The following is a 13,248-nucleotide window of genomic DNA, read 5'->3' as shown; positions in this document are numbered from 1 at the left end:
TTTGGCTATTACCTAATGTCTTGCTGCAGGGGGTCAACAGGTATGCTAGCCAAAGCTCTCAGACAATGAGGTACATGTGTGGAGTACACAGTGACCTAGCCAAAGTATGTCAAGAACAGTCAGGGAACCCTGGACAATGTGAGAACTATGCCTGTGTGACATTCACAGACTGAGAGGAGCTGACAGTACATCATGTGATATTCCAGTTGTATCCACCAGTATTTACTGTCACTATTGTGTAATGCACAATCCAGTAGCATTCATATGTGAGCTCACTATTGCAGGGGGGACTCAGGAGCCAGAGCTGTGATCTATGTTACAGCAGATAGAGACAAATTGAAGACTGTAGGTGCTGGACAGCTGAATAACAGCAACATGTAATTCCATGTTATGTTCTACAGACCCTAGTGTTGTCATCCCTATTTCCCATGGCTGCATCCCCCCATCTGCATCCCATTACATGGGTAATTCTATTACATTCCAGGTTAAATGCTGCATTTCTTTGTGTGCAGAAATCCGATGGTATATTCCTTGGATAGCGCAGTCTGTCGTCATGAAGAAAGTCACAGACCTGTTTACCATAGGCAGCAGCTTGCTTTTTGTAGCTAATGCTCATGAAGAGGTGATTGCCTGTACAGCAATCTGTGACTCACACTTGCTAATTGCATCCTAAACAGCTGGATTGCATTTTCATTAGCCAATGGCATGACAGCACAGTGCTATAATATAGCCTTCATGTAGGCCTTGGCCCTTTCCTGGCCTATGAGGAGGACATTATGGAGATGTGGGGACTACAGCATCACAGAGGGTAGGTAGAAATATTGTCCACTGTTTGGAATGATGTGGTATGTCCACAGTTTTGCATGCTATGTTTGCCCATTGCTAACAGATTTTCTGATTCTGTGGCAGTTTACTGTTTAACAATGTGTTGGGGTCAGTTAGGGGAGAGAGACATATGTGAGTATCATACATCATTTTTATTTGAATGTGCATGCTACTGCAGTTGCTGCTGGTCTATCAGCTGTGTATGGTTGTAGGGGAAGACTGTGACACATATCCCTGTCACTTGACCCTCCCCCTTTATGTATGGGTGTTGTATGGATGTCCTCTTCTAGGTGTTTGGGGGGGTATGGTAGGTCTGAACATACTGTTGCATGTGTTGTAGGCTGCGGCTGCTGTATTCTGGCCAGGAGTCATACTGGGGCTTGTGAACACATTGGGGGACAGCAAGCTGTATATGTCAGTGATGGAGCAGTGTCAGCTCTGTTGTCACAGCATAGCCAGAGTGAGGGTACCCATAACAGTCCAGGTGAGGCATGTGCCACTGGAACATATGTTAAGTAACAGTGCCATCCAGAGAGTGGTAGGTGACATATTTGTGACATGTCCCACCCTACAGGACTTTGACATGTTAATGTGGGTGGCAGTGACTGTGGTAGCAGCAACCAGTTCTGCTGTACATTGCAGGGCTCAGTCATTTATATGTTGCATTGACAAGCATGTACTTGCCATGCAACAGACTAGACTGTAGGCCAGGACTGTGGGTGTCCAAATGTCACAAATGCTAGGAATGTAACAGATAAAGCTATTGACTCATTATTATGGCAGGTGTAGTTGCAAGACATGCATGCATACAGTGTGCTACACAGGATGCCTATGGACATGTGTGTTTGGATGGGTATGACACGTGACACTGACCTGTCTGTTATGATTTTGTAACCTCAATTACACTGACTTGCCAACGGTTCAACAAACAGAATAGATTTTATGACAGACATGCCATAAGTAGGTGGCACAACTGTGGACATTCTGCAACAGTCTGTGCAGTTGTCAGCTCTACCTGATATCGTAGGCCTCCTGTACATCCATCAACATGTATTTGGCTGTGTACTAGTTCGGTGTCTGCATCACAGGCTCATGTACACTATCATTTATCCCATTATATGTAGAAGTAGTGTGTCACTGGCAATCATGATATGTTTATAGAAACACCATGTACTCCTCAGAGCTGAGTGGTCTAGTGGGCTAATGCAATATGCTGTAGTTAACAGGGTCCTGAGTTCAAAACTTGACAGGTGTTATTATTTTTACTAAAGTGCATCAGTGGAATTCAGGATATGTTTATAGAAACAGTAGCTACTCTTCAGAACTGCAGGGTCCTAGTGAGCAAATGCATTATCCTGAAGTTGACAGGGTCCTGGGTTCAAAAATTGTCAGGTGTAATTATTTTTGCTGGTGTGTATCAGTGGAATTCATATGTTTATAGAAACAGCAGTCACTTTTCAAAGCTGGGTGGCCTAGTGGGTTAATGTACTATGCTAAAGTTGACAGGGTCCTGGGTTCAAGACTTGTCAGGGATGGTTATGGTTATTTTGCTGATTCTGCAGAACAGTGTCAGAAACAGATAAGGTGATTAAAGTAGTTTTAAGCAGGTTTACTCGACAGGGTGCAATGAGCCGCACCACTTAGCTCTGCTTAAACCCACGCTAATTTAAAAGAAAAGAAAAAAGGGTGATAGGAAAGTGGTGAAATGAGGGCAAGCAGGAGGAAAACAATGAGAAAAGCAGGTAGGGATGTGCAGGATGGGTGTAGGAAAGGACCATAGCTCTCCATTTCTTCAACAGCAACAGTTGTGCAGGTTGCAAACAGTTTGGAATTTGGAGCCTCTGAGGGCATTATAAATGTGATTGATGCATGTAATGATTAAAGTGTGTCCAGTGAACATAGGTGTGAAATGGAGAACTATGTATGGGGTGATATTTTTTGTGGGACAGATGCCCCCCCCCTTTTTTTTTAAGGAGAAAGTAGAATGTTGGGGAAGGGATATAGGCACATGTGGGGAGGTAAGTTGGATAGGAAAGGTAGCCTTTGCAAACAGACAAGACACCAGACAGGGGTGGTGTATGACACATGAGGGGGGTGAACACCTTGGACAAGGAGGGTGTTGTGGAATTGAGAAACAAGTGGCCCCAGACAGTAGCAGTTGGACTGAGCTCCCCACCCATGGGCAGTCAACACTGCTCCTTCACAGCCCCAAAGATGGCTGTGCTGGGGGCTGGGAGCTGGGGCCAGTCTGCCCTCTCCAGATGCTCCAGTCTGCCCTCAGTCTGGCACAGTTGATTTTCCAAATCACGCTGGACAATCCTACACATCATCCCTGGGAGTTGTCACTGGGTGACCATTCATTGTCCACACATGCTCCCAGGGGGCGGGCCCCGTTTCCTGAGGCAGTTCCACTTGTGGGTGGTGCAGGACCAGTGGAAAGGGCAGCTCCAGGTTAGGTCCCAGATGTGGTGGCACCCATTGTCAAGGCCAGTTGAGCTGGGGTAGGTGGATCTGCAGGAAGCAGCCTACCCACTTGTGTTGTGGTGATGATTTTTTTTCAAAATGTATAGGTTAGTCATGTACAGCACATTTAAATATTAATTGTAACAGCATGTAAGGGTGTTCCAATTAACTCAGAATGATAATATTGCATATAATACAGAACACAAGAATAAATGGAATAACATTCAGTATTGTAACAGCATGCCAATAACAGTTACGGCAAAAGGCCAGCGACATTGGTAGTTCAACAAAGTATGTTAGTATGGAACCATTGTAATATATAACAATAATAAAACACAAGGCCCAACATTAGGTTTTGAGAACAACATATGTGAAAAGGAAACCATATCCATAGTATAACAATAATAATTTGTGATGCAGAAAAGGGGTGGGGGGAGAGAGAGTCATTCCATTAACAACAGTATATGCTATATTGTTTGCAACAGTATTGTTCTATACTCTACAGGTCTGTCCTTGCTTTATGTATACAAGTGCCTTATAGCTTCTGTAACATGTACATACCTCTCAAGCTATCCAAATGGGACAGTATGGGGCAAGTTGTAACATCTACAGGTACAAAACTACAGGATACTATTACATTTCAGGGGAACATATATGACTACCAAGGTGTGCTGTGCACTGTTGTATGAGTGTGCTACTGATACACTTTGACTGGATGTCATATCTGTGTCCAAGGGTTTTGGCAACAGTGGTCACTATCCATGACAGCATGACACTTGAGAGACATGTATCGTGCACAGTACAGACAGTTTACATTTATCCTGCCATCCTTGGCAAGCATGGGATTAGACTATCAGCAGACATTCACAGATGCACCAGGCATACAGCCATACCAACAATAAACCATTTTATTTGACTTATTAACTAGGAATAGTAGTGTACATGTTGACGGTTTATTTAATGAAGTATTATCACCATGCTGAGCAATGCTGTTTACACACTAGTACATCTGGACACAGAAATACTATACCATTCATACAGCTACTACAGACATTTATTTACATGTAAGTCCTGTGGGGAGAAAATCTATTAACAATACATAACTGTTTCTATAAATATTCAGTAGTACATGCCCGAGGATTCGAACCCCAGTCTGTGTGTAGCAAAATGAACAACATACATATAGTTTATCAAATTGAGCCGCTGCTGTGTTGATTGACTGATATGTGCCTAGAGTTCACCTGATAACAAAATCTGACCTGGTAATATAGGTATAGTGTCACACAATACTGCAGTGACAGTTGAACACACATGCATGAGATTTATGCATGACAGAGATAGTAGGTGAACTGTGTATTAATGCTTGGAATGCAGGTGCACACATTTAATCCCTGGTGGATGAGCTTATGTGTGATGTGTACAGATCATATTGGGGTGCTGGGTTGCCTACATGACCCATATACAGTTGCAGATGGCATATTTGCAGTCTACAGCTATTAAGGTTTCATACTTGCCTGTATCAGCATAACTACATTCAGGAATGCATGCAGCTGAAATACAAAGTTAACACAAGACAGTCATGAGAGATACATGCTATAATACATTACACATTACTATTCTAGGTGCAGATCTTAGTGCAGAACAAATATTATAATGTATTATATCTTGTAGTACAGTTCCACATCTACACTTTAGCAAAACAGTTATTTTATCAGCCAACCTTCAGTCACTTCATGGTATTATACCCGTGTTTACTTCACATCAGTTGTAATAATCAGTTTCTTGACCAACATCCTAAAATACACATGACATTTGGCACAACATAGCTTTATTAGGGGTGACATAAAACAGTGATTGGTATACATCTAACAGTCTTTATTGTTGAACACTTGAAATAATGCATGTGTTGAAAGACAGCTGTTATTCCTCCATGTATACAGTACTAACTTTATTTTCTTAACAATTCTGACTGGAGTTGTACTTTATTTCCTGAAGATTATGTAAGCAGTTGATCTATTCCCTTCACATTATGAATGCAGTTGTACTTTACTACCAGAGCATTATTAGTAATGCAGTATACACTTGCTATTCCTTAACATTAGTAATGCAATAGTAACTTTCTTTCCTTCACATTAGCAGGTTTCATGCTATAATCTATATTGAACTCTATCTGGCATTACTCGCTTATATCAGTCCAGGTCTATGAACATATTCATTGCAGTACACTCAGAACAGAATATACCTACTAGCAGTTACTACTGGACTCTTTCTTAATTACATTAGTATATATTGCAGGATATATTTGTATTCACCACACTCTTGGCGCAACCTGGCCAGGCACCCTGCATGGGCTTCCAGGTTGCATGCTCTCTCCTTTGCAGCTGTGAGGAGAGAAACACACCATTATGCATACCTATCTATCAGATATTCATACTAGACTTTGGTAAATCACTGCTTCCTATACTTACAAACTTGTGGGGTATTGTTGTTTTGAGCATCTTGGATCCACTTGGCCAAGAGTTCCCCCTTCTTATGCTTCAGGTCATTGTAGTGATGGCACACCTGCTCACCTGTGCGGGGGATTCCAGTTGCACTAGTGAGGTCATGTGCCAGCCAGTCCCAGGCCTCTAATTTGTATTCTGACCCCTGGTAGTGACCCTGCAGCAGCTGGATGTCATGGTCTTTTACAAGGAGCCCGACTATGACTCTTGACTCCAACATGCCCCACCGCTGTGCCCAGAAATGGGCACCATCTCCAACTCCTGCCATAGTTCCTGCACTGGTCAAACTCCAACAGGTTCTGGCTGTATTCCTATCTGTTCAGCTTAAATATGGCTGTTTTCATGCCCTTTACAACCATTAGACCTTTTTTAAAAATGCTAAGCAAAACTTAGCACCACACAAACCCAGTGAGCTCAGCCAAGCCGTGCTTAAACTGGGATTGCGTAGCAGTACCCAAACCAGTTAAGTGGAGCTGCAAGTTGCTAAGTACTGCTAAAATGGATCCTGTTTATGCATTGCTTGTCTTGGCTTAGCAGAGCTTAGCTAAGGGCAAACCAGATTTTATGAAAAATATAAAAAATATATATATATTACAATTAATTCTTCATTAATGATACTTTATTATTATGTGTATCTATTTTACTTTATATCACCTAACTTTATATATTTTAATTATGCTATCTTGGAGTGTGACTTTAATGTATTGGACACGTTTGTGTAAGTGGAGCTTTTCCCTTCGGGTGTCCACTGAAAATGGGCTTCTGGCCCAGCTGGACTAACCCAGTTAACAAATGCCAATATATACATAATTAAAAAAATAAAATTTATAACAAGTTGCTATCACATGTAAAAAGCTGAATGATCTGTTTGTTTGAACCATGCACCTACTGCACACAAGGCCAAGACTCTAACCATTCAGCTATGGGGGATATGGGGATTACAGCTATACATTTCTATATAGCTCTCAGTTATGTTTAAGCATTGCTGAGCACAGCACCATGCCACACAAACACACTCAGCTATGCTTAAACGTGACCTTTTACATTTCAGTTAAAAGCATCTGATTTCTATTTTTAGCTGTCTGGCACATGTCCATTGCTAAGTACCAAGCCACGCAAACACACACAAAAAAGAATAAAAAAAGGAAATAACATTTTACTTTTATACTTCAGTGCCATCCGGCACTTTAACAGTGCAGGGGGTGTGTTACTCATCTCTGGACACTTGTAACACACCCCCTTCATTGATTCTGTAGCCATGTTACATGGATCTCTCTCAGTAGTGCATCTTCATTAATATGCAAGGCGTGTTGCCGAGGGGGAGCTGCAGACAAGGCCCAGTAGACTTCATGTAGGCATCCCACTATCCCTAGATGGAGTGTATTAAATCCCCACCTTTAGGTAAATATTTTGTATGTATGTTATAGATTATAACTGTAAAAATAAGACCCAACCAATCTTGAGTGTTCACTGTGTAATGCCTTAAGCCTCCTGTACTGGAGATCCATGGGATATGTGCAAATGACCACATAAGGACATCAGCTGCATGGCTTCCAAATGTCTAAGAATTTTTTTACTTTTTAAGTCTTTATATGTGCAATCAGGCCATTAAAGCCAAACCCCACTAGCTGTAGACATGCATATAGTCTTGATTTTAAGCTCTTCATTTCTAATGTGTAGCCAAACAATCCAATTATGCTGTACTGATGAGTCCAAAAAAAAGCCGAAACATGCATGTATAAAGCTAGTAGGGTTTGGCTTCATTTTTTTTTTTAAACATTTGATAAAACACATGAGATGTGAAAGCTTGTTTATATTGTATTAACAGAAAAATCTACAAGACAGTTTGTATTATAGGAAGTAATAAGCTCCTCCCAATGCATTTGGCATGGAAATACACTAACTTATACACTAATTTTGGTGGGTAGCCATTGTGGGTGCAGTCTTTCATGATGTTATAGAGCGCAGAGCTTTTCAGCTCTAACAACATTTTCTTGGGGCATCCTTATCAATGAAATGAAATTTAAATCAAGGAAAAAGCAAATTTTCCATGAAAAAAACAAGATTTTTAATTGTATATGATAAGGCTTCATACTCACCTTCAAACTACTAGTCATGCTTATTTCATTAAGTGACCAGTGCATTTTAATGCATTATTTACATTATATAGTAGCCTGTACTTAACTGTACTGGAACGTCGTGCTTTACGTTATGGGAACCCAAAACTTCTGGAAGATGATAACTTGAAGGAAATGAGGATTATCAAGGTAAAAATGAAATCTCTAACAGCCTTAAGATGGAGGCACGACTCAGGATGTTAACTCCATCACATAATAAAATAAAAGCTGCTAACAGGAATGTGTGCTGTCTCAGAAGAAAGGCCACTTGATAAATACAGATAATCAAAGTAAGAATAGAAGATTTGGTTGCCTTGACATAAAGGCATGAAACTAAACATTCTCCACAGCAAAAGACTGGTTACATAAGCATTTGTGAATGCAGAATGTGGGCCCTTCTTGGGGGTTCACGACAGCAGAGTAACAGTAGTTCAAGCAGTGCGGCCGGCATGTGACAAAACTATGAGGCAAAGACTAAGAAATGAAAGCGGTAACATTTCAGGACCATCTAAATGTTTTGTCATGCTATGTGTTGGAAGGAAGGGAGAGTGACATTGAAAAAAGTTAAGGCTATCTTATGTTTCTGAGGTGCTTTGAACCCTGAAAGGTCACACTAATGCTTATATCAAAAAAAGTGAAAAGCACCTAATGTATGAGGTTGCAGTGCCAAAATGAAATGCATGGTTATAAAGTGCTTTCAATTAGATATGACAGGGTGTCTCATCTCTTCAAATCACATAATAAAATTATCTGCATTTTTTGTACAAGATAATGTTGAAAAATGAAAGTTAAATTTGTGTTGATATTTCATCTGTAGCTGAAAGAAGAGAAGTATCACAGACATGGAGTGCTATAAATAAAGAGTTTATAAGGTGCAAATGCTGAACATTGTCACTTACAAAGTTTCCTTCATTAGTTTAAATATGACTTGCAACTTTGGAAAGTTGTTATATTTTGATTTTGACTTAATAAGTTTAACATAACCATTCCCGGCATTTGATCTTAATACCACAAACTTTGATACCAATGACCAAAGAAATATCCTTAGTCACTACCAGTGTAAAGACTTCTACATTCCATCTTCAAAAAACAAGTTAAATGAATTGTACACATCTATTTTTTTATTGTTACATGTATGTGTTTTACATATTTGTTACACAACATATATCAATAATTTGCTATGTATTTTTTCGCAACGAAAGTTATTCACACTTCATAGTTGCTAAAGTTAAATTCTAGCACTGTTTTCCACAGTCAAGCCACGATAATGTGTGTAGTGTGCAATGTATCATTCAATTATTCATGCACTCACTTATTCATTCATTCGGTGCATTCTGTGATATCTGCTTTATCCATTTCAGGACTGCAGGAGAGTCGCAACCTATTCCAGCACTCACTGAGCACAAGGCAGAAAAACTAATCCTGGTTAGGATACCAGTCTATTGCTAGATGTGCCTACACACACACACACACACACACACACACACACACACACACACACACACACACACACACACACACACACACACACACACACACACACACACACACACACACACACACACACACACACACACACACACACACACACATGCATCTCTACAGGCAATTTGGATTGCAACTTGTCCTACAACATGTCTTTGGAATAGAGCGGGACTAAAGTACCCACTGTAAACCCAGGTAGACAGAAGGAGAACATACAGATGTATCTATTCAAAATGTTGTTACTTTTAAATTATTAACCATGATTGTCTATTAGCACATATTTTAATAGTTTATAGTAATCTTCTGCACCATACATGTACTCTGTGTTTTATTTATACCAGGTATATTTTTATATGATTATATGTCTATTTGTTAATTAGTTAGATTCAAAAATGTGATTGCCACTCAAGTTACAATACAGGAAGTTCCAAAAAAAGTTATTCTGCAGCTGCCCAGTTGCAAATGCAGAAACTTATTCACAAGCAATTGTGAGCTGACGTTATGACTATACTCATTTTCAGAAAAATCAGTGTATATGTGGCTAAAAATCCCAGCAAAATTATAAATTAATAAGGTATGGCTGAAAAATGTAATGCTCTATATATGGCCACATAAATAGATGTTTGACCTGGTACCTAGTAGCTAGGTTTGTAAAAAGCTAGTTCCACATATCTAGTTTACATAGTTACACAACCATGTAATCTCAGATGAGCTATTATGTCCTAACATCTGCAGTTTTCCATATCCTTGTTATATGAAAATTAAAAAAATATGTTCTTTTGTGGTTTTCTAGTCTTATATTTCCCTCTTGATGTCTTTATACCAGTCATAGTTGTTCTTTCACATTCCTTCAAATCACAGTCGTTCCCTTCTGTGTTGCATAGACTTCTCCTCCATCACAAGCCATGTCCACCTATCATGTTTAATAGAATGTGCTCCCTGAACCCTGCCTACCACTGAGTATTGTGCTGTTATTGGTCGTATCTATTGTTTTCTACTGCCTTTGTATTTGTGTGGTTTTCCGTGTCCCCTTCCTATTTATATATTATATATTCCTCCATGCATACTGCCATTAGTCTTACATATCATCACTGTGGCCACATCTCTGCAATGGTCAAATCCATTGCTTTGTATTAGGTATCCATGTTTGCTCAAGATTCCGATCCATTATATACCAGATACCTAACATTTCTTTTTTGTTTTTCTCCTGGACCTTTTTTCTACCCTCTGCCTGTTGGTTATCAAACCTCTCCAATCATACACAGGCCTGTTCATTTCATGGTACTGTGGGATCACCCTACATATCTACCAGGGGAAGAGCCTATACCGTGAGCTTTTATGTGGGCAGATATTGGGAGGTGCTTGAGCTCTCAATGGCATCCTTACAGTCAACAGCCTTTTCTGTTAAGGCTTTAGTGCCACCTCCAGATGGTGAAGTACACACCTGTAGACAAAGCCATCTGGAAAACCACCTTGTTCCCCTCCCCTCCTCAGGAGAGGAGCATCCATCCTACCTACCAGTGCAGTCATTTGTCCAAGCCTCTAATCAAACCCGGATTGCCTAGGTCATAGTTAGGACTTTAACATTCTGTGTTACTGGACTAGCCCCTTACATCTCCTATTTGAGGATTATTGGGCTATGACTTGCATGCATGATACTATTCATTAACAGAGCCTGCTACAGAATCATGTTAATTTGGTAAGTTTGCAGAAAATGCTTGTAAGACAGAATGGCAGCTTAAGACATGAAGTAGCACGCTGATGATTCAGATCCTAGGGTATGCTCATTCCCCTCACCTATATTTTTACTACATATGGGTGTCTGTTCAGTTATTTTGGGACAGCAAGCAATTATTGCAGTTGCCCTTCTCTATGCTGCCTTGAATGGACCATTTAATGAATGTAAATTTTACCTTCGGGGGGGCATCAAGGGCAGCCTGCTGTTGATCATAGTGCAAGTAATGTACTAGATTTTACTATTCACTTGACCTTGAGTTCTAATGTGCTAAATGAATGTGCTGCTCTTTTTGATGCAATTGTTCAGGTTCCCCATGATGTGATATATTGAATGACTGAAGGAGGTATGTTTGACTCTTTTAATAATTTTAATGACTGGTTTAATAGACCAGTCCAGCTAATTAAAAATGCCAGTGTTTGGACAGTTCATGTTAATCCTACCCTTAAAGAGAAAATACATACTTTTGAGAAATTGTTGTCCAGATACAGGCATTTATAGCTGGACAATGCATTTTTCTGTGACAGTATTGTGGCAAAACATGTGCCTAAATTATTACATTTTTTTCAAATAACCTAATGGTATTGTTGAAAGTTCTATCTTATATCAAGAATTAGTTCAATTATTCAACCATTCTAGGGTGGAGTTAATGGGCATATTGATAAAAGATAATGGGAGGGAAATGGCCAAAACTGAGGGATCAAATGGAAAGTGTGGAAAATATTTTGCTTCCCTCTATGCAAGATCTGTACCACAAGCTTTTTAAATGCATTGATTATGAATGTGAGGTTATTAGGTGGAGGAAGGAGAAAAACACTAACATGGGATGATGATGATTGTCTTAATAAAAAATGTACCCTTGTTTACTGTTATTTTTTTCTTTGAAGCAAGGAGTTGTTCACCAAAAAGAGGTTCAAAATGACAATATGTTTAATTTTGATAGGGCTGTTGAGAATCAAACTGTGTTTTTTAAAGAGCTTGACCCCTCCACATTGACACTTGGCCAGAATATGCAACAGAACAAATGGGGATATGGATCTGCAGCCCACCATGAACTGGAATGCTCCATTAGAGCCACAGAAAACCACCTATTTCAACAACAGGAGGGGAAAGGACAAAGGCAAAGGACATTGTTGGCCTTAATTGATGTTTTTTTAAATACCTCTCATGGTACTGTTTAAAACTACAAGGGGTTTAATGTATTTAATTACAGTCATTTGGACATTACCCCTTTGGATGGTGACCTATTTAGCAGAGGATATACGTTTGATACTACAGGAAGTTTTAATTTGGTGAAACATCTCCATGAATTAAAACTATTTGTATATAAACTGAATTTAGCATTGTACGTTAATGATGTCGAGGAGGGTACTTCATTTTCTGCTGACACTCTGTGTAGGGCTAATGATTTTAATCTTCCTTTGGCCCTGGCACTCAAAGTGTTTGAAAAGGCTTGTGAGAAGGAAATTCAGGCCCTAAACCCCCCACCTCAAGGATACATTTTTTTAACTTGACTTCCAAAGAAAGAAAACTTCTTTATGATTTAAGTAATGACAGGAGTATCATGGTTATGAAACCTGGTAAAAGTGGGGGAGGGGGTAGTGTCAATGGATGCATTTTTGTTTTCATAAAAATGTTAGATTATTTAAACAATGGTCAGGTTTTTTTTTGTTCCTGCTTCTAGGAATTAAATTAATATTTCCTATGTAAAAATCAATTTAAGGTTGGATGACCTCATGTTCAACAATATGATTGGGAAGGAGGTTTATGACTATTTAAAGGTTAAGAACTCTGTCATCCCTAGCATTTTCAAAATTCCAAAGATATAAAAATCTTTGTCCGACCCCCTTATTGTGTCCTAATATCGCTGCTGGAGGTTCTAAAACCAAACCTCTGGCAAAGTATATAGACCATGAATCAAAACAATTTTTTGTGGACAAACAGCATGTCTTGAAAGACAAATGGCATTTTTAAGATCTTCTGGAAAAGTGATGTTTAACAATGATTTGATGTCTGTAACTATTGATATTCATAATTTATTTTTAGTGATACCATATTCTATTGGTCTGCAATGGTTTAGTAATGCCCTTTTTGAGTGGACAGTTTTGCACAAGAGAGAAAG

This window comes from Protopterus annectens, chromosome 7.part0, assembly GCF_019279795.1.
Source record: "Protopterus annectens isolate FY-2018-M chromosome 7.part0, PAN1.0, whole genome shotgun sequence".
In the NCBI taxonomy this organism is placed as follows: Eukaryota; Metazoa; Chordata; order Ceratodontiformes; family Protopteridae; genus Protopterus; species Protopterus annectens.
This window is presented reverse-complemented; position numbering follows the sequence as displayed.